This window comes from Neopsephotus bourkii, unplaced genomic scaffold, assembly GCF_033783945.1.
Source record: "Neopsephotus bourkii isolate Nb327-2 ecotype Australia unplaced genomic scaffold, CSIRO-AGI_Nbou_v1 NB_659, whole genome shotgun sequence".
NCBI classification, from domain to species: Eukaryota; Metazoa; Chordata; class Aves; order Psittaciformes; family Psittacidae; genus Neopsephotus; species Neopsephotus bourkii.
Genome location: NW_026901158.1, coordinates 3,698,315 through 3,703,816, shown reverse-complemented (window position 1 = coordinate 3,703,816; position 5,502 = coordinate 3,698,315). Strand labels below are relative to the sequence as shown.

General features: G+C 49.5%; 1 long non-coding RNA gene across 1 annotated transcript; it reads right to left on the bottom strand.

Annotated features, from left to right (window-relative positions):
• Positions 1-3,073: 3,073 nt before the first annotated feature.
• Positions 3,074-5,049, bottom strand: LOC133211724 (uncharacterized). Its single transcript, XR_009725271.1, has 2 exons — positions 4,886-5,049; positions 3,074-3,581 (listed from the first exon to the last, which is right to left on the bottom strand). It is a non-coding gene; the product is annotated as an uncharacterized LOC133211724 (long non-coding RNA).
• Positions 5,050-5,502: the final 453 nt, after the last annotated feature.

Genomic DNA, 5,502 nt, shown 5'->3' with positions numbered 1-5,502 from the left:
CAAAAGCGTGTTTGCAAGTATGTTTTCCTCTAAATAGTCTACATAAAGCTTCTTCAAAATGCATTTATTTACTGAGAGCATGTATTTTCTCCTGAGTTTGGCAGTCACGTACACACTGCCCAGTCTGAGACAGTGTCTCTTTTTCAGGACACTGAATAGGAGGAATTTCAGTCACTCTTGGCCACAGTGCTGGAGCTGTGGCTGAATGAGCACAGCTCCCTCATCTCCGAGTGGCTGGACACCATGATCCACATCCTCCAGAACAGAAAACAGAGTCAGTATCATGGTGTCTCCCATGTACCACAGGGGAGCTGCTGTATCTGCTCCTAGGTGAGAGACTGGGCTGAGATAAAAGACTGCAGTTGAGCCCGACCACCCTCTTTACATTTCAAGCTTCCTGTAGCAGTAAAAACTGCCCATTCCCAGACAACACCTCTGAAGAGCAGCACAGCACAGAATAAAATGCAGAGTCCTCATTTACTATAAGCACAGTCTGTGGGGCAGCCTGTGTTGCACTGCTCCCAGCTCGCTTGGTAAGGCACAGCATAGATGCTGGGTGCTGCACTGATGCCAGGATGGGGCATGCAGCACCGAGGGCTGGTGCAGGGGGCACTGGCCCAGCTCTATGTGGAGCAGTAACTCCCTGCAAGCACTGGTCAGGCTTCACCACCAAATAGGATCCCAGTTTACAGGAATACAACCCACAAAGGATCCTGTATCCTCATCCTGACTGTCAGCTCAAGCCCTTGTTGTTTAAAATCCTTTATGCTGCAGGAAATCCTCTCTGTAGCCACATTTCACGTAGCAATGAAATACTGCTGCACGTATCATTTTTTCCATGCCTGCCTTTAGAGAAAAAAAATCAGCCCAGAGTTTAATTTCATGCTGGAGGTGCTGCAGGTGGAGGCTCAGCTACTGCCTGGCTTTAAGGTTTCTTTAAGCTACCTCTTAGTGCACCAGAATGTCTCTTTGCAGCTACAATTTCCTTTCTATATTCCTATTCTGAATCTTGGTTTTCCTAAAAGGAATGAGAAGGGCTTTCTATCTCCCTTAATTTAGGTACCTCTAAGTGAAAAAGGTGTGGCTGCCCATATGCATCTCTCCCTGAGAAAGCTCTGTGTGGTTTTGTTTCTAGCAATACCCAGGCAAGATTCGCCAGGAACCCTGTGACCCTCTATCCTTGGCTCCTCAGCAGTCCCCAGGGCACAGCACTGCCCTAGCAGATCAACAACAGCAGAGCTAAACCTCCACTTCCACAACAGCAGCAAGTTTTTACCTTGCCAATGCAGGACTGCAGCATACACAGGGCTCTTTAAAGCGCAAAGCAGCAACACTCAGCCCCGCTATTTATTATATTATGGATCATAATATTTAAGTGGCCTAGATATAACCCTGTAACCAGTTTTTCTTGACAGAACGAGCATTGCTCAGCACAGACTTAGAGCTGTCTGTAAAACACATTTATGAAATGCTCATCAATTTCCCATCATAGCAAACCCCATGTCAAGGCCCCCACACTGATCCCAGACCCCTTGAACAGGCAGGGGCTGCCCATTCCCCTGGGCTCCACCCTGCCCCAGAGAAGGCTTTTCCAGCTGGGATGTCAGTACAGAGAATAAACAGCTCTGTTCATTAAGCTATGCATCCTCATCAGTGTTTCTGTCCTACCTGGTGGACAAGGTGCTCAAGGGCAGGAACACCACCTTAGACCTCAAGCGTAGATGGCCCTACAGCAGAGTGCTCAATCCCTCATGCTTCTGTTGCAGCTATCACTCCCAGGCATGGTCCCTCATGCTTGAGTCTCAGGAGATGCTGCAGCTCATGCAGGAGCCTGCATACAAAAGGACAAAGCTGTATTTAGTGTTATCAGCTCCTCACTTAGCTCTAGGTCAGAAAAACACTAAAAGCAAGTGCTCCGTCTCAAGCACCTGCTTAACCAGCTCCTGAATTAGAGGAATGTCTGCGGGGTCAGTGACTTAATGGCAGCCCCAAAGGAATGAGCCTGCACGTGTACTTGCTGCAGTCAGACGCACACAGCTGGAGTGGTGGAGCCACCACCATGTCCCAGCTTTGGCAGGCTCACACAGTGGGGCAAATCCCTCCCAGGGTACCACACAGATGTGGGGTACAAGAGCGATGCATCCTTACCACAAGTGGGTGGGATCAGAGACTGGTGGGCATTGGGCAGAGGCAAGCAGGGACCTGGGTTTCTGACTCTTCTCCCCAAGGGGATCATCAGACACAGGACAACGGGGGAGGAACTTACACAGGTCAACATCCTGCTGGTGCCCATAAGCGTGTTTCCAGGACTTTGCATGGGAAACCGGCTCTGGCTGGCAGCCGACTTCCTCCATTCCCACCACACGTGTTTAGGAAAATGTTGTTTGGAAGTGTATTCACTACCTGGAGCATCACACTCATGGGTCATGAGTGAGCAGTGCCTGGAAAGTTACCATAATAGCCTCCACAGAAAACTGCTCTGAGCTGTTGTTTGAGGGATCCACTCTGGAACAGAAAAAGTGATCTGGAAAAGCCTCTATTTTTTTATTTCCCATTTGCTTTCCTATCCTATAGTTGTTACTAAGTAACACCTATGCAGTACAAGGAAGTCCTTACATTTGTATTTTAGTCCCCATTTCAGTTATGATGTACAGAACAGTAATATATGACACTGCTAGTGAGAACTGTGATTTACACAGGACCCAGTAACTGCTCCCACCAGGACAGGCATTTAGCTCGCTCCTCCTTAAGGGGTTCAAGGAGTTCCTCAACTGAAGAGGTGGTCCAGGAGGAAGGACTTTCACCAGCCCCCTCCCAGGACAAGGAAACCAGGGCCCAAAGCACCCATCACTTGCCTGGGTCACAGGGAGCCGCTGCCCTGAGGTGCACCGGATGCCGGCACCGTTTAACAGCACAAGTCTGAATTCACGATCTGATTTCAAGGCCCTGCAGCCAGGACCAGCCCTATTTGTTCCACAGAGACAATCCCAGGACTGAGGTACAGCTGCTGTTCCACCCAAATGGAAGGCAGAAAAAACCTCCATGCAGCTTAATTACCAAGGAGAGCCACACATCCAGATTCCCATATTATGAATAATAGCCACAGCGAGGTGGAAACCTTTGCTTGAATAATTTTGAATGATGAACACATTTGAGGAAATAATGTTTTCTTTGCAAATCTCCTCTGATGAAATGCTACTGCTTGCCTTGCTTTCAGGGTGGGCACTGTCCCAGTGCCATCCCCCAGTGCTGCCCCAGGCCTGGGCCAGCACACTGCTTGCTGCTGTGCCAAGACATTCCCTGCGGATACATGCAGGGAAAAATCCACAGTGTCTGTCAGGGCTGCAAAGCTGCTGCCCTAGGAACATGCTGGCAGCAAATAGCATTCAGATGACTGGGTGCTTGCACAGAGGAATGCCAGGGAATGAGTTAATAGGTGACCAGTTGGCAGGCAGCAATGGGAAGTCAGTCACAGTTCAGCTGCCTTTGCAAGGCTTTTTCTGTGTCCCTTCTCCATTTGGATCTCCAAAATTTGGTCTCCAAACTCCCCAAAGTAGGGCCACAGCCAGCACCTTTCATTCCTTTTAAACCAAAAGAATCAGTTAACATAGTGGTTAAACTGCTGCAGCCAGAGGATTAATGCCCCCATTTCAGCCCCAAGCCATCCTCCCTGCCCCGCTTCCCACCATCACAGCGTGTGCAGGACCATAAGTAGCACTGGGTAATACCAAGGGCTCCATTCGCTCTGGTAAGAGCACGTCGGCTCCCTTCGTCGCAATTCCCAGGCCAGCTGGCAGCATTACACACTGTTGCTTGGCTCCTTGGCTACTGCAGCTTGTGCACATTAGCACCCCAGCGAGTTTCCCATCCGTCTAACAGGACTCAGTGTGGATAACGATGCCAAAGCCAGTCGTAACTGGACAATTACAGCATCACTGGGAGATCAGAGAAATTGCAATCCAAATATCCTTAATGAAGAGCCAGCAGGAGCAGCGGGAGCCTCGCCAGGCTGTCCCCAAACACAAGGTCACCTCCCCAAGGGCATCACAGCACCCTGATGAATTACACAGCTGAGGTTCAGGACCAGAAATGGAGGTCTTCATGTTAAAACCTAAACCCACCATGACAAGCAGTAGAAGCAGAAGCCCTGACTCTTCCAGGAGGTTCCAAGCACCACAGTGCAACCACAGCCAAAGCCTCCTGTGCAGGCAGCTACAGTGATTGCAGGGAAGAGGCCACACACTCAGCGCCTGCTAAACATCCTCCCAACTTTACCAATACCAGAAGCATCACATCTGTAGGATTCCTTGAGAAAAACACGCTTAATCCTTACAAGGAGGCAGATAAAACCAAAATGAAGCACATCAGGCAGCTCCCTCAGAAGGATTTCTGCAACGTTGGGAAGTACAAGAGGATGGGTATCGTGTGATGGGAGAATCTACAGATCACCCAGCATCACTAATGAGAAGCCATTCTTTGAATACATAATTTGACATCCCACTTTGCTTTCTTTCCAGCTTTACATTTACTCCCACGTTAAGTTTTAAGGTTTTTGTTCCAGAATTACAGGCCTGTGGATCTCTCAAAGCACATTGTGAGAGCACAGACACTTCTGAAGCAGGACCGCTCCCCTGCTGCCGAAATCATCCTGTTCTTGCTAACCAAAGGGAGGCTCAATGCAAAGCCAGAGGAGCTTTGCTTTCAGGGTGTATAATGTGCATCAACAACACAATAACGAGCTGACATTGGAAAGAGAAGGGCCCTTCCAGCTCCTTTCTAGCAAGAGGATGCTTGTGCCAAGCACAGCTTTCATATGGAAAGTGGTGCATTTTTTTAGTGTAAATATTTTAAGAACAATGTTTTATAAAAGAGGAAAAAACCTCACCTGAGTTTAACAGGAAGACCTGTTCAGTTTCTTCTTTCTCTGTCAAAGACCTTGCTGCAGGATGCTCTGCTGCCTCTGTCTCTTGGGTAACCGTGGGATTTATTACAGTAACTTGTCCTGTATTTCATTTCTTGGCTGTTCTGTCTCTCCTGTCGGTGCTACTCTGCCCAAAAAGGAGGGGAAGAGTGCATGCATCAGCCTCAGCACTGTGCCAGTCCAGTGCCTGCAACAGGCACCAACAAGCATCTTCCCAAGCTCGGGTTGGGAGCAGGTCCCCATACCCTGGGGTAGCAGCAGGGCAGTAAGTGCTTGGGCAAGCACGTGCACACACAGAGATCTTGGGGCCCTGCTGAGGCAGCAGGGCAGGGACCCCCATAGATACCAGAGGGAGGCAGGCAGGGATGGCCATGGCCAGGGTCAGGTCCTCATCCAGCCATCTGGAAAGTCCAGGCCAAGCTAGAAAGCTGACCCACAGGTCAGGTCATGTCCATGGGGACAACACAGGACCAAAGCCAAGCCAGTTAGGAGCTGGATCCACAGAGTCTGTGAGGCTTAAGTCTGCTACAGCATAGCTCAGGCAAGAGTTAAGTACCCAAGAGCTGCGTTTATATGGGCTC